We start from the raw sequence: 19,509 nt of genomic DNA on the forward strand, positions 1-19,509 counted from the left end.
CTGGTACTGTGTGATCTGCGAACAATGTGTCGTTGCTTCCTGATGGAAGTGGTGGATTTGTGACAGACTCTGACAATGGTGAAAAAGGATCCGTAGGAGAGTGTGGAGATAAAGCGGCTATTTCCCGAAGCCCTACGGGCTCAGGGAGAGTCTCCGACGCACTCTCGATGCTACGTGAAAGTTGGGAGCAGCGTATGTAGGGATTTCTGTGTCTTCTGTATCATGTGGAAAAGGGAAGGGAATCCTCTTGACATGCGACGCGTCAATCCAATGCTTTCGTCCCGACACTCGTACTGCTGTCTGTGTGGCCAATAGGACCTGATGTGGGCCCCTCCAACGCGGTGCGAGACAGGATGCTCTTTCGAATGATTTGATCAGCACCCAGCTTCCAGGCCGTATGCTGTGACCTGGGCCCTTGTACTTGAGTGGGAGGGTTCTCGCACCTGTTGATAAACCAAGTACAGATTTTTAGTTAACCGGTCACAGTAATCGGAAAGAAGTACATGTTCAATGTCCCGCAAAGATCTCGGCTTAGGCAGATTCCAAATGTTAGCTGGCCTACACATAACCACCTCAAAAGGGGAGAGCCCAGTCTTAGTGTGTAGGGTCGTTCTCATTGATAATAACACGATCGGCAAGCTTGTTCTTGATGATGCTGTTGTGTCTCTCTACCAAACCAGCACTTTGAGCATGTCTAGCCGAATGGAACCGTTTATCGATCTGTAATCCCACGCATATCTGCAGAATTACAGCAGCGATAAAATGTGGGCCATTGTCCGACCAGATGACCCTTGGCAAAACAAACCTAGGCAAATATTCCTTAAGCATGGTTTTCGACATTGTCATTGCTGTGGCATCTTTAACAGGAAAGGCTTCAACCCATTTACTAAAGGCGCAGATAACAACTAGTAAATACTTGTAATTATTACAACGCTCCATTTCAATAAAATCAAAGTGTATAACCTCAAAGGGGACAGAAGGTGGACCAAAACTACCCCTTGAAGTCGATGTGCCCTTTCCCATATTATGCTGTAGACAGATCATACAACTCTGAACAAAACGTTCAGCTATTTTGGAGATTTTATCATTCACCCAGACATGTTGTAACATTTTGGAAACCTTCCTCGCACAAATGTGGGTGGGTCCATGAGCCATTGCGACCATCATTGTTATGTACGCATCTGGCAACAACCATTTTCCTTCTAACTTGTCCACCCAACATCCATCATCATCCAATCTTGCCAAACCCTCAGCCCATTGTTTAGATTCTTCTAATGTGGCATCAGCTTCAATACTCTTTACAGAGTCGATACCCTCATCCAAAGTACAAACATTTGTGGCTTCCCTTGACGTATACATTTCTGAATATAGATCAGTGGCAGTCTGTTTGGCTATCTGGTTCTCTTTTCCCACATTATCTATGATTTTCTGATGCGCTGCACATTTCATAATTGCTAACTGAGTGGGGAGTGCAAGCGCTGAGAGCAACCGTACTATCAAGGAGCCATATTGGATCTTAGTTCCACATCAGCTCAAGAAACCACGTTCTGCTCAAAGTCTACCGAAGTTGTGAACCACCCCAAAAGCATACTGACTATCAGTATATATATTGACTGTAAGCCCTTCGGAAAGTTCACAAGCTTGAGTCAATGCTATAATCTCTGCGGCCTGCGCGGAGTTATGCGTGATTCTTTTTGTCTCCACAATCGTGCTCAATGTGGTGATTGCATAAGAAGCCGTGGATGTACCATCTGGAAGTTTGAAAGAAGAGCCATCACAAAACAGCTCCCCTTGTGGATTGTTCAAAGGAGTATCTTTCAAATCGATTCTGCCTTTTGTCTCTTGCTCTGTGGTTTAGAGGCAGTCATGTGACGCTTCGTCACCGCAAGCAGTACCTTGTGGCAAAGGTAAAAGTTCAGCCGGATTCAATATGCAACACCTCTGAATTTTAATGTGCGGCGCAAACAAGATCAATTCGTATCTCGTTAATCGTGCGGAGGTGAGGTGTTGCGTTTGTGTTCTGTTTAATAGAACATCTACAGAGTGAGGTACTATCAGGGTTAAAGCATGGCCTAGGACCATACCCTTGCTCTGTTTTACAGACGCAGCAGCGACAGCTCTGAAACATCTTGGCAAAGCGCATGCTACAGGATCAAGGGCGGAAGAAAAGTAGCCGCACAGCCTATTCTTCCCTCCATGTTCCTGCGTTAATACAGCCAAAGCACATCCATCACGTTCATGCACATACAACACAAAGGCCTTTTCATAATTTGGTGTGCCCAAAACTGGTGCCGAACATAGTGCAGTCTTGAGCAGATCAAACGCTTGCTGGTGTTCCAAATTCCACGGCAATGGCAAAGAAATACACTTCTTTGTCAAAGCCAACATTGGTTTAATCGTGAACGAGAAGTTCGGGATCCACTGCCTACAGTAAGAAGCCATTCCTATCAAGGCTCTGACTTCCTTCTGTGTATTTGGGACAGACATGCTAGAAATGATTTTTTATCCGTTCAGGCGTCAATCTTCTTCCCTCCTTTGACAGGGGATAGCCTAAATAGGCGACCTCCTGTCAACAATACTGAAACTTTTTGAGTGAAGCTTTGTGTCCATGTTTTGCTGGGTGAATAAGCAACAACACGGTGCCCTCCTTACAGGCACTTTGAGTCAGCAGCCAAAAGTAGATTGTCTACGTATTGAAGCAGTGTACAAGTAGTGGGCAACTCGAGTGCATCGAGCTGCTCTTTCAAAGCCCTACTATAGATGCTAGGTCTCTCCGTGTAACCTTGCGGCGCACGGGTAAATATAAACAAGCGTCCCCCCAAGGTGAACACGAACAGATATCTGCTATCCTTGTGTATAGGAATGCTAAAGAAAGCGTTCTTAAGATCCACAACACTAAAGTGAGTAGCAGAAGCCGGGATCATGGTTAATATCGTCGTCACATCAGGCACAATAGGAAATTGTGGAGCAACAATCTTATTGATGGCACGTAAATCAATAATGAAACGAAAAGGAATTGCATTATCGCCTTTCTTGTACACAGGCAAAATTGGACTATTGCACAAACTACCTGCAATTTCCTCACTTACCCCACGATGCACAAAATCAGAGACTATGCATTTCAAAGCTTGCTCACCATCAACCGAAATCTTATACTGAGGAATACGTGGCAACTTTACTCCATGTTTCAAAATGATCCTAACAGGCTCAATTTGTAGAACACCGACATCATTGTCATCAATTGCCCACAAACACTCTGGAGCATCACTAAATTCTGGCGGCAAAGGTCTAGTCAAGAACTGACAGAAAGTTGCTGTGGTGAAATTGTCAAACGCACTCCATCCGAAGAACAATGAATTACCGCATTTAATTCCTTCAACAGATTCAACCCCAACAAATTCTCTCCACAGTTCATAGTCAAAAGAAATGGACAGTGGTCTGTGAATGGACCCAATGTAATCGATACCGGCGAAGAAACCGGACAGACTACTGGTGTACCAGAAAACCCTACAGAAACATTGGTTTGCCCTGACAGTGGAATGTCTGGAACCTGTGAATGGTCAATGGAACACTTCTGTGCTCCTGTTTCTATCAAGAATAGATGTTTCCCATTTCCCACTATCATTTCAACGCAGGGACCTTTCTGATTAACGGGAATAGGCATCGGTTCCAACCCCTGCTTCGGGCAATCCTAGCGAAACAGAATATCACGAAAAGGAAGTTCTTCAGAGAGGTATGCAGCAGAAGGATGATCAAAAATGTTTCTATTATCCACACTCGGTGCCTGATTATCCTGCGAAAAAAGGTTGTGAATTTTCAGAAAACTGACTTCTACCATGACCCCCCCGCCCCATGGCGGCCTCTGGATCGTCTACCCATGTTACCAAATGAATTATTCGACCTTTGCTGGAAGATTGGGCATTGTGCTTGCCAATGACCCTCTTGTCTGCAATAAGCACACTGGTTCACGTTTACAGGACCCAACGGAACATTTCCCTGTGGAGCATACTGTCCCCTAAATTGTGAAGTACCCCCTCTAGGGCCTCTAACAATTTGTTGTAATAAAACTTTCGTTTTCAGGTCTCCCTTTCTTTTTTCAATTCTTTCTTTCTCATTTTTGACTCGGTTCTCATAGTACTGAGCCATATGCAATACTTCAGACTGAGACTTAGCTTGCCAAGCGCTCTCCGAAGACATAATTTGCGACTGGATGTCAGGCAACAATCCACGCACAAATGTGTCCACAAATAGTCGTTTTCCTGACTCTGTGCTCAAATCCTGTCCACTGAAATCCGAAAACACTTGTTCGAACCGATTAAAGAATTCGGTAGCACCCCAGACTTCCCTTGCACACAGGCAGCAAGTTTGTCCCAAATAATACTACTTTCAGGAATTATAGCTTTTAGTTTTGTGACTATGCTATCAGGCAAAGTCAGCATTCCCTGTGGCGGTCTTTCGCCAGCTGGCCTTTCTCTATCCAATCAAACTGTATTTACCCATGTATCCCCTAACCCAGGTGTACATCGTCTACAGTCCTAATCTGTTTCCACAAATCAACAGGTAGAAGCACGGGAAATAACAAATCTATATCGCTCAGAGTAAATACTGATGACTGCAAGACAGATTCTATCTCTTTGTAGAACCCTGTCGGATTCTTCCTAATATCGGGAATGGATTGTTTAATGGTGTTCACTTCCTGTCTTGAGAACGGGACGTGAACAAACTGCGACACATAATGTGCAGGAATTTCATGAGCAGCTGTACCTGCTGCAGCATTAGCTGCAACCTCAACTTTCGGGACAAATGTCGGAGGAACCTCTCTCATAGGCAACTGAGAGATAGAAAACTCCGAACGATTACTGAGCAACAGAGCTAAATCGAGCGCTAAAGCAGCTGAAGGAGTGTTAGACGAAAACGATCTCTTGTAGATATTCAATAATTCTGCGGGACAACAAATCTTTCTTTTTATGCATTCATCCTGCAGGTATTCTACAATTACCTGTATCACTTTCCTCTGCATTTCTGGCGTATACTGACTATACGTGTCATATACTTCTACGGTAGTTATGGACATGTCTGAAATCCACCTAATCACATCCCTTGTGCAAATTCGTGTTTCCCCATTTATCGACTTGCGACAAGGAAGGAACCGTTTCTGTACAAACACAGCGTCCAAACTATCACCATCAATTTCTTCATTCCGTAACCTTTCCAACTCCCTTCTATACTCAAAAACCCTCTCGCCGTGCTCATGTACTTTCTCTGCAGTATCTCTTGAATATGCTAAAACATTCAGATCCCTCAACCCTTGTGGGAGATCTATATCATCTAGTCTGTTCCACATTACACATAAATGAATTCCCAACCCTTCAATAAAAATGTTTTTCTCAGGAAAACTGTCTAGATTAGAGTGTGTGGCAAAAACATCAGCTTGTTCACCCTGCTCCATGCACGGTCTAGCCCATGCAGTCAAATCGCACTTTCTCTCTTCAGATACAGTATTACGAGTTACAATCTTTGATTCCGCACCCTTAACTACAAGCGGTACGGAACCACTTGGAAGAGAAAGAGTAGACAAATCTTGTACATTCGGTAACAAAGGTGCTATCACCGGTGCAGAAGGTAAATCTACCAAACCCGTAACAGCAGGCAAAGACGGAGGAGCAGGTGGAGGAACAATGATAAGAGGAGGGACAACAGCCGGAGGAAGAGGAACATTAAGAGGAACAATAGGAGGAGCAGGAACAACTACGGGAGGAGGAATAACAGAGGAGGAGGAATAACAGCAGGAAGAGGCAAAACAGCAGGAATAGGAACATACTGAGGCGGCGCAGTGGCACCAGGCCTTCGTTCATTTAGAAGTTTGTCAATTAATTCATCAGATACATGAAAGTCTTTAGATGGATACATTTTCTGAATACCAAGTTGAAAAGCCCTATCCATATTCCTAACTGACTCAGACGGTTTATTTTGATCGTACAACAAAGCTTTTTCGGCGTTGGACGTGTGACGGTGTGCATGTTTCTCGCTACTTTTAGGTTGCTGCATAGCTTCTTTTTTCCAATTCTGTAATACATCAAATGCTGCAGGTCTAGCCTTTTTCTTTAATAATATAGACTCTAAATATTCTATACGAGGAATTTCAAAACTACCATTGGTTGGCCACTGACGTTCGGAAGCATGTCTAGTTTGTCTGTGCCAAATATCATTAAACACTATACTACCAATGCCGTGCTTACAGTGCATAGTACATGCCTTGAGACCCCTCCATTGGCGCCGGTTGGCGAATTCCAAAGATTGTCTGTCACTGCGGAATAACGCCCTGAAGCAGGCAGACAATTTCTCAGGCATGTCAGATTACTGGTGTTACCTGGTCAATAATTGTACTCGCGTGTGCAATGCCCCAAAACAAATTATCAGGATACTTAAGAATCGGGTCACGACTCACCTGATCAAAGGACAAAGGAGGTCCGATAAGATTACAAAGGACTATCAAAGGACCCACGTGGTTGGTGATTTTGGCAAAACTGCCCGCCTCAATATATGGACCCTCGTCAAGATGCCGTCTCGGACCGCGGGTTCACCGTCCAGGGATCGGGTCGTGCAGTACTGTTGAGGTATCGCTTCGCATCCAAGAAAGGGGCCCCCTTTTTCACCGTCCGATCCCGGTCCGATAGCCGCGTCAACCTTCAAAGAGATGGCATCAATCTTGAGGGTCACTATTCGGGCGCCACCTGTAAAAGCAAGAGGAAATATCGAGGCTGAGTACCACAAAAGGAAATACACAAAACACAGGCTTATAAAGATTCACAGATCTTTAATACTGCGCAGTTTACAAAGAACAAAATCAGATAGCTATCTGGCCCTCAGTACATCACAGCGAATACCAGCCCTTCAGTGTGAGAAGTGAGAGGTACTGGACATCTGGACATTCAAGTATTTATACAATTTCAGTAACAATGTCCAGCCCCTCTGCAAGTCAATAATCCATGGTCTAGAGTTCGTGCCGAGTTCACTTATGGCTTATACGACAATATGCACACCGATTACATTTGGTTTACATACAAAAAAGTTACAATGGCGACAGTGTATTCCCGGATTTAACAGTAAGCCTTAGCACATGTCCCTTCACAATTCAGTTCAGCCAGTGTCCACGTTCGATATTTGCTTTACATTGTTAACGATGTATGTCCGTGGATCAGACTTATTGGCCCAGACAATCCTGAGACCACAAGTCAGGCATGGGACAAGGTCTCTTTACCCAGTCTTAACATTCGGCACGCTGACAGTCTAAACATTAACTAAGTGCAAGGGTCGGGAAGGCTCGGTTACAAGTTGGAAACGTAGTCCACCATTTTAGAACACAGAGTTACATTTGAACAGAAATCAAAATGGCGGATGATCCCAAAATGGCGGCAAAGTCGATCTAAAATCGGAACTTTTGCAACACGGTTTTCTTCACAGAGCGACTGGGCTTAGGCCAATATATATTAGAAAGGAGGCACAATATGATTTCCCGTTTAACATTAGAAGTTTGTGTATGTATTTGAGTTTTTCATCCAGGATAGTATTTGAAAGAGGGGCCTCAGAAGAACATTGACATAGGCTGCATCTTTTTGTTCAAGTGATCAGCCAAAGCATCCAGGAATGTGTCTGACAAAAAAAAAGAGTCCATTACTGCTACAGATTTTGCTAAGTCAATGCTTGGTTCAACTGCATCAGGAAGGAGGCAGCCTTCTTCTTGCGGCAGATGAAGTTGCTGAATCTCTAATAGATTTAGAGAGCAAGCTGGTTAAGAAGAGAAGCAAGGCCTTTGTTCAAGGTATTGCGATAAATATTTAAATCTATAGTTCTCTGAACCTCCACATTAGTCAGAAAAAAACAGGATACTAAAGCATTGTTCAGGAGAAAGGCCTGAACCAGAGAAAATGAGGCTATGAAGTCAAAGACATAGCAGGAGAACCAAAGGAAACATGGTGGATGGTTCTGTGAAGCACTGGGAATGGTCAATATCCACCTGCCTCAGAATTCGAGAAATTGATAGATTCTCAGGTATCCACCGAGATTCTGATACCTAGGACAAGGGCAAATCCTCAAAGTTCAGCTGCTTGATGAAGTTAAAGGAATGACTAACAACTCGTGTGAGAATTGATTCTTTTTTATTTATATATCTTTTTTTAAATTCCACTTCAAGTGCCTATGTCTGGAGAGGTATTTGCATGAGGTAGAATTCCTCAAATGCTTGCCCTGAATCCCTTTGTGGGGAAGTGATTAGAATACACCAAGAGGTACTCACTCAGAGCGCAATACTACTGAAAGGGCACTGGAAGGCCATGGACAAAGTCACCCTCTCACCAATAAGGATAGGCCATTGTGATTCAGGTACTTGCGCCAATCAGTTTTACCTGGTAAAGGTGACGGCCTTCTATTCTCCACAAAGAGCATTCTAGCCATATGTACAGAACATGGAGATAAGCAGAGTTCTCAGTGGTCTTTGTTGATTTCAGCAAAATATTAGGCACTCACCAGGTGAAAGTTTCTGAGATAGGCTACCACACAAGATGTTTGAGGCTGAAAATGGCTTGCTGCATTGTTTGAACTGTATGGTTAGGAGCATACACGTCGGAGGGAGGCAAGGTTTTAAATCGTCAAATTAGAATTTTAAATGATTGCCCCTACAAAGCAAGTTTAGACAGTAAACGTTTACAAGCATTGGCAATGGCAATACTTTGGGCTTTTGCGCAGGCATGGAAAAGGCACTTGCCAGAAACTTCAATAATGGTACTAGTTGACCATTAATAGTAGCAGCTGCAAAATAGGGCGGGTACCTGGGCATATAATAGCAGGGCTTGGCAAATGCGTATTTAATACCAATATACAAGCAAAAACTGTTGACTTTGCCCATGCTTGTTTTTAACAGGACTAACGTGAAGGACACCTTTTTTTTTTTTTTAACGTCACAGGTACAATACATTATCAAACATTACCAAGGTTGATAAGACATGTTGAGTCATAATGCTTAAGGTACACTTATGGCAGTATCACATAGATATGTCATCATCAGCAATCACACTATTGGAAAGGTATAATTTATATCTGTCCCATATGTTTCTGGGCTGCATTGCAGGATGTAACAATTCGACATACGCTTCTTCGTTATCATTTGCCACAGCATATCCCTGTCCCAATCACTTTTAGTGGGTGGGTCTTTACTCTTCCATTTCAACAATATCGCCCTTTTAGCCAACAATAAACCAAAGTTTAACAATTTCCACCATGTGGGGTTCATTTTCCCGATGGCTCCAAGCAGGCATAACGTTGGGGACCATTCAATAGGCTGATCCGCCAACTCATCCAACACACTACATATATCTGCCCAATATTTCTTCAAGTGTGCACACGACCAGAACATGTGGAGAGTGTTGGCTTCTTCAGAGCCACATCTGGGGCAGGAGATGTCCGCAGTCGGGTATATACATTTTAGTTTCACTGGTGTACAATGCATCCTTTGTATGATCTTGTAATGTATCAGCCTATACCGTGCGTTGCATGAAATGTGTCTGGTGAGCCCACATATCTGTGTCCATTGATTATCAGTTATTGGGTGACCTAACTCCACTTCCCATTTCGTTTTGGCTCCATGAACTATTGATGGTCGGGTATCCATTATAAATTTGTACAGTGTAGAAGTTGTGGTTTTACCTTTCCCTGCAGTGAACATGGATCCAACTCCCGGGTGCATCTGCGGTTCTAATGGAAACGACTTCCCAACTTTCGCAATGGATGCCCTCATTCTCATGTAATACATTCTTTGTTGCAGCGTGTCACCCACAACCTTTTTAATGGCTTCCCACTCTACAAATTTCCTGTTAGGGAATAGATTTTCCAATTGATTAAAGCCTCTAGCACCCCAGTGTGAAGCGGCAACCGGATCAAGCGCTGGAGATATGTAGTATGCACCCCAGATTGGCATACTTGGATGATATAGCGCCTCTGGGCCCTGCATTTCAGTTATTTTTGCCCGTGAAGGACACCTTCTAAATTAGGTTGCTGACAATGCACTTGGTTAAGACATTTTTATTACACCAGTAATGTGTTTAGAACTCCAATTACGCCATTAACTCTACAAGACTGCTTTGAAATAACACTGCAAGAACTTAGAGCACAACATTTGATTTTGCTGTTTGAAAGCAAGCTCAAAGAGATGCCATGAGGATGTGTTTAGGGAGGGGAGGGGCAGGAAATTGGAGTGAAAGGCTATATGGATTAACTTCAACAGGGGCAGTCAATGGGTGGGTAAATAACCAAACTACACCTAAAAGCTCTGTTTCCCTCCTCACATGCCAGCTGCCTCCTAGCTGTACTCCAGTGCAATTGTTTCAGCTTAAAGGCACCACCTAATAGAAGAAAAGAACAAGTTACTTTCTTACCTGGTAACGTTCTTTCGATGGGATGGTCCGACGACGTATTCCATATCTATGACAGGTAATGTCCACAGCTGTGCTGCTTCGGAAAATCTTCGGCGTCTGCGTCCTGCGTCGATGACGTTGATGCGCCGTCCCCGAGGACCTCCTCCGACGGCAGACGTCACCCGATGTGATAAGTAGGACGCACAACGCCCATAGCCTCAGTTGTAGTTTTTTCCCCCAGAATGTGTGCCACCAGTTTTCTGCCAGTCAGACACACAAGGCCTTGCGGAATGTAAGCTGCAATCGCAAAAGAAATTCTGCAGCGGGGAAGGTAGGGAGGGAGCAATATGGAATACGTCGTCGGAACATCCCATCGAAAGAACGTTACCAGGTAAGAAAGTAACTTGTTCTTCGAGGGGATTGGGTCCTCCGACGTATTCCATATCTATGACAGACTCCCAAAGCAGTACCAAGCAAGGAGGTGGGAAAAGAATTTAGAACACAAATTTAGCATGCCCAATCAAATTGCGGAATAAAGGACTGCCTTGCCAAAGGCCAGATCCTGCCCTCGGATGGAATTGAGGGAGTAGTGCCGTACAAAAGTATGTACTGAAACCCAGGTGGCTGCATCACAGATGTGACGAATAGGAACACCCCTCTGCAGGGCAGTAGACGCAGCCACTCCCCTGGTAGACTGGGCACGCAAGCCAGCCGGAGGGTCCTTACCCGCCAACCGGTAACACTCAGAGATAGCTAAAATAATCCAACGAGACAAAGTCTGTTTCGTCACAGCTTGTCCCAAACGCTTTCCAGCGTAACAAATGAAAAGTTCATCGTCCACTCTGACCCGGGACATGCGCGAAATATAAAAGCTCAACGCTCTCCTAGGATCAAGCCTATGGAGCCTCTCCTCTTCCTTACCAGGATGTGGAGGAGGATAGAACGCCGGAAGAACAACCTTCTGGCTCAAATGTAATTCCGAAACCACCTTCAGAAGAAAAGAAGGACGAACTCTAAGGACAACCCTGTCCTTATGAAACACAGTGAAGGGTGGCTTAACTGAAAGTGCCTGTTACACACTCTGCGAACGGAAGTAACCGCAACCAAAAACACAGTTTTCAGAGTTAACAGTCTCAAAGGGCAAGAATGTAAAGGCTCAAACGGAGCACCCATAAGAAACCTAAGAACAAGGTTCAAATCCCAACCGGGCACCAGAAAAGGTGACGGAGGGAACACATTAGTGAGACCTTTCAAAAACTGAGAAATTAAAGGAATGTTAAAATAGGAACATTCTTCAGACGAGTGCTTAAATATGGAGAGCGCCGCCAGGTAACCTTTAATGGTACCCACTTGCAAGCCCCTGTGGGCCAAGGAAAGCAAAAAAGACAGAACCATGGGAATGTCACATTCCAAAGGATCCACATTCTTAACTCTGCACCAGTCAGAGAACTTTCTCCAACGGCAACGGTACAGAGATTTTGTTGCCGGCGGCCTTGCTGAGAGCAACACCTCCATCACGTCTTCAGGGAGGTCCCAATCCTTATACCTCAGCCTTTCAGAAGCCAAGCGTGAAGGTTGAGGGATCTGACCTCTGGATGGAGAACCTGACCCCCCCCCCCCACTCCCGTGAGAGCAGATTGTCTCGGTAGGGAAGACGACGTGGAGGGCAGATGGACAAGTCGAGAAGGTCTGGGTACCACGTCCTCCGGGCCTACGCCGGAGCAATGAGGATCATCCGGGAACCGAACCTCCGTAACCTCCGCAGTACTTGCGGGATGACGGGGACTGGAGGAAACGCGTACAGCAGTGGGAATGACCACTCCACCACGAACGCGTCTCCTAAAGCTCCTTTTGGAGGAAATTCCCGCGAGCAGAACCTTTTGCACTTCCGGTTGTCACTGGAGGCGAAGAGATCCACTTGAGGGGTCCCCAAAGGGCGAAGATCTCCAGGAGAATCTCCTGAGCCAGCTCCCACTCGTGAGAGATTATGCTTTGCCTGCTCAGAGCGTCCGTCTCGTTGTAGTCTCCAGCCAGATGAACAGCTGAGATCGAAACTTCCTGCTGGATGGCTCAGAACTCGAGCTGCATCGCCTCCCTGCACAGAGGAAGTGACCCTGCCCCCCCCCTTTTGTTGAGGTAGTGCATGGCCACCGTGTTGTCCGTTAGAATCAGGACACTCTTTCCTAGCACAGTGGTCAGAAAAGCCTTCAGGGCAAGCCTGACGGCCCTCAGCTCCAACAGATTGATATGGAGTCTGGACTCTGACAGAGACCAACGACCGGTGACTGTCAACTTGTTGGCATGAGCTCCCCATCCCGTGAGGGATGCGTCCGTCACGATCGTCACCTCCGGCTAGGGCAGCCAAAATGGGGCCCCCTTCATCAGATTGCCTTCGACGGCCCACCACAGAAGGTCCTGGGCGACCGAGGGCGGCACCTGAACAGGGTCCGACAGCCTGCCGGAGGACTGAGACCACTGGAGCTTGAGTGCCCACTGCAAAGATCTCATCCGCAGACGAGCCTCTGGCACCAGAAGAATGCAGGATGCCATGAGGCCGAGCAGTCTCAAGAACTCGGACGCTGGGAGATTCTGGGCAAGTTGAAACTTGTGCACCATCTGCTGAATGTGAAGAGCCCTCACCTGGGGAGGAAAACACTGCCCCAGGGATGTGTCAAGCACTGCTCCGATGTACTGGAGCCGCTGCATTGGTGTCAAATGGGACTTCTTTAAATTGAGGTAAAAGCCCAGCTTGTGAAGGGAGTGGCAGGTGACGGACAGATGATCCAGGACTTGCTCGGGAGAGCTCCCCCTGATCAACCAATCGTCCAGGTAGGGGTAGACGTGAATCCACCCTTTCCTGAGATGTGCTGCCACCACCACCATGAGCTTGGTGAAAACCCTCGGGGCGGAGGTCAATCCGAACGGCAGGACCCGAAACTGAAAGTGTGAGTCGCCAACCGCGAAACTACCTCAGGTACTTCTTGTGCTTGGGATGGATCGGCACATGGAAGTAAGCGTCCTTGAGGTCGACACCAACCAGTCCTGAAGTTGAAGGGCCTGGAGGACTTGAGAGAGAGTAACCATCTTGAACTTGTCCTTCCTGAGGAGTTTGTTCAAACCGCGCAAGTCCATGATGGGCCTCAATCCCACGTCTTTCTTCGAAATAAAAAAATAAGGGGAATACCATCTCCTGTTCCTCTCCGCTACAGGCACCAGTTCTATGGTGCCTTTCTCCAGCAGGGTTTAAAATTCCTGCTCAAGGAGCGGATCCGGACTCTTCAAAGAGAGGTTCCCAGGTGGATTGTCGTGAGGCCTCTGCCGAAAGGAAAGACAGTAGCCATGGGTTATGATCTCCAGAACCCACACATCTGAAGTAATGGCTCGCCACTCTACAGGATGCTGCGCCAGTCTTCCCCCAACCGGCGAACCATGGGACCTGGCCTCATGACTGAGTGGTAGCAGCTGCGGCGTTGCCTGAGGGCAAAGAGGCAACTGCCCGAGCGGCCTTGGCACCTCGAGTACCCTTGTTTCCACCTCTGGCACTCTTACGGTGGCCTCTTTGACTGCTAGCTCCTCTCGCTTTACTGAAGGACGAGTAATAGCGAAAGGAACCTCCCCTCCATTGCTGTCCCCTACGACGAAAAGGCAGAAGTTGTCGAACTGCAGCGCCCAACGACTTCGCTGCAGCTTTGGAGGTCTGCAACCTCGCAACCACGCAAACCTGCGTATTACGGTGCTCGCCGCCATGGACCGGCTGACACAATCTGCCATGTCCAAACCCGACTGAACAGCCTCACACATGGCATCCTTGCCGTCCTGAACCATAGCAAGGAAAACATCCCGTTCGTCCCCTTCGGGAATATGTTCAGCCGCTAATGCAACACAGTTCCACAGAGTGTGAGTGAAACGAGACAAGGCACATATGGAGTTGGCCACCTGAAGCGCCATACCCCCTGAAGAAAACACTTTCTTCACCCAGCCGTCAAAACGTTTGTCATCCCTATCCGGAGGGATGGTAGGATACGACGTCTGCTTCGCCGGGGCCGTAGCCGCCTGCACCACCAAACTCTCCGGAGTGGGGTGCCTGGACAAGTAGCAGGGGTCGCTACTGGCTGGACGGTATTTTCGCGACAAAGACTTGCCCACTGCCAGGAGACTCTCCGGAGCAGTCCAAGCCGCCACCACCCTTCTCTGCAGAGCCATATGAAACGGCAATACCGGGTCAGTGGGGGGACCAAGATCAAGGATGTCCATGAGATCATACTGAACAAACTCCTCTGGGCGAGCCGACCAACCCAAGTACTCGGTGACCTGAGACATAAGGCGCCGATATGAAGAATCGGCATGAGTGCCAAGCTCCGGCCTACAAAACTACACCTCCGGAGAGGTGTCCAGTCCACTGGCATCATGCAGTGACTGCCTCAGGTCATCAAACTGGCTATGGCCCGAGATAAGCTCATCTGGTACCGTAACCGGAACCAAGCCGTCATCAGAGCCTTCATCACCCTCTGAAATGTACTCCAGGCGGTGAGAGGAAGACATCTGGGAACGAAAGCAGTGTCTGACCTTAGCCAGAGCCTTTCTAGGGGCTGACCCCGTGCCACGGGGCCCCTCCGACACCACTGCCTCGAAAGGCGTTGAGGGCGCTGAACTAGTCGGCGCCGGCGTTGACAGAAACGGCGTCGACGTCAGCTGCAGCGCCGCCAGCAGCGACGGCGTCGACACAGGCCTCGAAGCCGGAGCTCCGAGCGTGTCTCTCGACGACCTAGGCGCCGACAGCATCGACGACCCCCTCGGAGGCAGAGCCTCGAGAGAAATCATCGACGACCTCGGTGCCACAGGCGTCGACGTCTTCTTCTTTGAAGACGGCACAGGATCACACGGTCTCGAGCTCGTCGAGGACCGGGACCTGGAACGGGCATGGCGAGAACGGCTACCCTTGTCCGAGCGGGACCTCTCCTGCGAGCCGTGCCAACCACCCAAGCCCAAAGGCGTACGAGCGGTGTCTCTCGACCGGTGCCGACCGACCCCACTCGGAGGCGCGGGTGGACCGGTGCCCTGTGATTCAAGAATCGCTAGCATCTGCTTCCCGAAGGAAGCCCATTCCTCCGGTGTCGCTTGCATGGCGGGATAAGCGACCCGCCGACGGGCGGAGTCCTTGGAAGTGGACGGGGAAGGCGACCGATGCCGGCGCTTCCGGGAAAGCCTCGAAGAGGTGGAGGAGTGGCAAGACCGACTCCTGGAAGGAGACCCACTGGACTTTCGACGATGACGCGGAGAGTCGCCTCTCGAGTCATCCGTCGAAAGCCCCACAGACCTCGACTTCCGGGGCTTAGACACCCGACCTACCGACAGCTTCTTCTTGCGTTCCCGCAAGGCCTTTGCTGTGAGCGACTGGCAGTTGACACAGTCGTCCGTATCGTGGGCCTCCCCGAGGCACCAGAGGCAGGCGTCGTGCGAGTCCGTGACCGACATCTTGGACCCACAGCCCCTGCATTTCTTGAAGCCCAGACGCGGGGTTGAAGACGAAGTAGACATCGCCAGGAACAGGTCTTCACAAAAAAAACAAACAGGTTCAACGAACCGAGAAGAAAACAGCAAACTCCAAAGAGTCGAGACGTACCGAGATTCACGAAGCGAATACGTTAGCGGAAAAAACAGAACTGAGGCTATGGACGTCGTGCGTCCTACTTATCACATCGGGTGACGTTGGCCGTCGGATGAGGTCCTCGGGGACGGCGCATCGACGTCATCGACGCAGGACGCAGAAGATTTTCCGAAGCAGCACAGCTGTGGACATTACCTGTCATAGATATGGAATACGTCGGAGGACCCAATCCCCTCGAAAGGTGGGTATGAAAGGAGAAGGCTTCCATACGTCTTATCAACAGGCCATGGAAAACAGGAGGATCAACTGCCACCACCTAACCCATGATGTAGGATCAGGAGTAGGGCTAACAGGGGATTTCCCAGGCTCCCCAGACTATCATCAGCCAATGCCCCCCAAATCACCAACCCCCACTCTGGTGGACCTGTGGCGAACAACAAAGGATCAATGGATTATGAATCACCCATACCCAGAGACTTACTGCCATTGCTTGCTTGTTATTTACATTCCCACCGGAGTGGTTGGCAGCATCTGAAGAAGGGAGGAGCTATGGGGTCCTGCAGCCAGAGCTGGCGGGCATTCCATGGTTCAGCTTGTGGAAGAATCAAGTGGCTGGCAAATTATTTTGTTTGCAAGCCTGCAAGCATGAAAAGAAGAATACTGTTGGCACAGCAGAGATCCAAAGCAGTCATCCAGCAGCCGCTTGGAGAGTGACCAGGTCCACACATCAACAAGGTTGTCAAGACGGCGGACAAACATCTCTAGGGTTAGGTCCACTTATCTGTGTCAGAACGCATGGACAAACTTGAAATAGTGGAGTCACTATTCAAATGGAGGAAACAAATCACCACGCTGAGCCGTTGGTTCAGCACAGCGGAGTACGGTTTATTTGCCGACTCCAGCGGCAAGTCCCATCCATCATTAATGGAGTTCACTTTCAGTCTCCTGAGCATGAGTGTTTGTAGGTGGAACCATTAAGGAGCAATGAGGAGGGGAGAACAAGGAAAGAAGAGGGGCATGAACGGGAGAAGCAGAGGCGCAGAATCAAGGAGTGGAGGAGGCAGAGAGTGGAAAGACCAGGAGAAGAGGAGAATAAGCAGAGGATGTGAAGGGTGTAAAGTAAGACCTGAGGAAGGGGGGGAAGAGATTTAAGGGTTGAGGAGTGTGAAAAAAGGGCAGAGAAGGGGGGCATAAGGAAAAGAAGGTTTAAGAAAGAGGAGGTTGAAGCAATGACAGGAGGAAAGGAGTAGAATAAGGAGGAAAGCAAAGAATAAAGGAGGACATTGTGAAAAGGAACAACCTCAGACAAGAAATGAGAACAGACATTTTAAGAAGGGAATCGAAGAGAAAGTGAAAGAATAAGGTTGCAAGATTGGGTGAATGGGAGTGCAAGGGACTCAGAGGGCGTGAACGTTGGGACGTGTCAAGGAAACAGTAAGTAAGCAGGCAGCCTCAGAGGAGTAAGAAGATAGGGAAGGCAAGGGAGGGTCTCTGTCCATAGACACCCACCAGCTAAGCCACCAAGCAGCTCAGTGCTTACAGAGACAACTAAAGACACCATCATCCCTGTGCACCAATCACCTGCACAAACCTAAAGAGGCCTGGCATTATTTCACAAATAAAACTAGCCAAGTAAACACATCTATCTCAACTAAACACTTGAAATTCATCCAGGGAATACTTAAAACCCTAGAGACTGAATACTTTTAATCTGACAGCCAGGAGACAGAGCCCAAGAGAAGGGACATACTGCGGGCCTTAAGCATGCTAGAATTGTTCTTCTTTAATTCGTTTGGCTGTCACATTTACCTATTGCAAGCCACTCCAACTACTGTCGCATATTTTATTTTTATAAATACGGTTATACCGACGTTAACATGGCTTGACTTGTCTGTTGATGCCCCTTGTCATGACAGTGAAAAAACAGATATTGGTAGGTGACTGTCGCTGATGCATTGGTGGGGGAGGTGCATCAGAACCTGGCGTGACACTCACAGGAAGTGCGTGGCACCAGTAATCGAAAGTGAACATTCTTTTGGAGAAGTGTCTAGTGCCGCTCATGCTGCAGACATTCCTAACAATTAAGGAAGGCAGGCAATGTTTATTGAATGGAAAAACATTAAAGCGGCATAAAGGGATTATTAGTAGGTGAAACTACCGAGTTAAAACTTGACACAAGCAAACATGACTAGCTGCGGAGAAGTTACTAAAATTGAGTTATAAACTGGGCCAAATGAGAAAAGATACAGTTTTAAACAGTAACAAAAAGAAAAGTTTTTTTAAAACTGAGAAATGAGATACAAAGCAAAAATTGGAATGTTGTTTAAACATCACTAACGAGGTAAAGGATGTACAGGCAGTGACTCAAGACTATATTTTGACAATTCACTACACATTAATAAAAACAAATGGTGACATAAGTCAGTGGCAAAATGGCAATGGAATCTTGTGAGAAGGATGTGCATGCGTCGTTGGCCTTACCATTTTAGCTTTTTTTGCGATTTTTAGTAACACACACACACACACACAATAAAGAGAGATGGACATATTTATTTATTAATTACTTATAAAGCACAGCTTACACCAAGAAAGGGCATCATGGCGCTACTTAGAGGAAGTAGGAGCAGAAGAGAAAAGACACAAACTAAAATAACTAAGTCTTCAGAGAGCGGCAAAACCAAAGATGGTCCTGTATTTCGCGCAACTCACTGCCAAAGCATTCCATAATTTGGCCACCGCCCCCAAAAAGGAACGCCCACCAGATCGAGAATGGAAAACACGAGGAATCTGAATGAGCAGTAATGTAGTGGAACAAAGAACGAGCACGAGACGCAGGAGGAGAATCTTTCCTGAAGGAATTCCAGGACGCAGCAAAAAAACGCCCGATGGACAATGCACAGTGCTTTGAATTCCACAGGTTTAACCACAAGGAGCCAATGTAGGGAGGCCAAAATAGGGGCAGCTGATGCCCGAAATGGCTGTAGTGTTTTGCAACACCTGAAGCCGATGAAAAATATAAGAAGAATGAGCCAGATATAAAGCATTGCAGTAATCCAGAGAACCAGCGACCAGGGAAGATGCCACTGTGAGCTGTCCCACCAGGATGGAATGGTTGACGGTGTTGAATGCAGATGAGAGATCTAACAAAATCAATGCTTTAACTTCACCCACATCCACCAGGCGGGTCAGATCATCCACAACTGACAACAACATAGGCTCAGTGCCACGGCCGGGCCAAAAACCAGATTGAAAGGGGTCAAGAAAGGCAGAATCTTCCAGAAAAGAACGAAGAAGAGGCATTACCAGTGGCTCTGGCAACTTCATGAAAAAAGGTAGCAAAGAAATAGGCCGAAAATTAGAAAAAACTGTGGGGTTCAAAGAAGGTTTTTTCAAGAGCGGAATCACCATAGCATGCTTGAGATTAGAAGGAATACAACTATCACCAAATGAGCGATTCACAGTGCCGGGCACCCAAGAACTGATCCCTATAAG

The 19,509-nt window shown here is 47.3% G+C and overlaps 1 protein-coding gene across 3 annotated transcripts in view; it reads right to left on the reverse strand.

Annotated features, from left to right (window-relative positions):
- Positions 1-19,509, reverse strand: part of MPHOSPH9 (M-phase phosphoprotein 9) — a 1,008,430-nt gene that overhangs the window by 385,084 nt on the left and 603,837 nt on the right. The window lies entirely within an intron of this gene.

This window comes from Ambystoma mexicanum, chromosome 10 (genome assembly GCF_040938575.1).
Source record: "Ambystoma mexicanum isolate Mex_15411 chromosome 10, UKY_AmexF1_1, whole genome shotgun sequence".
Lineage (NCBI taxonomy): Eukaryota > Metazoa > Chordata > Amphibia > Caudata > Ambystomatidae > Ambystoma > Ambystoma mexicanum.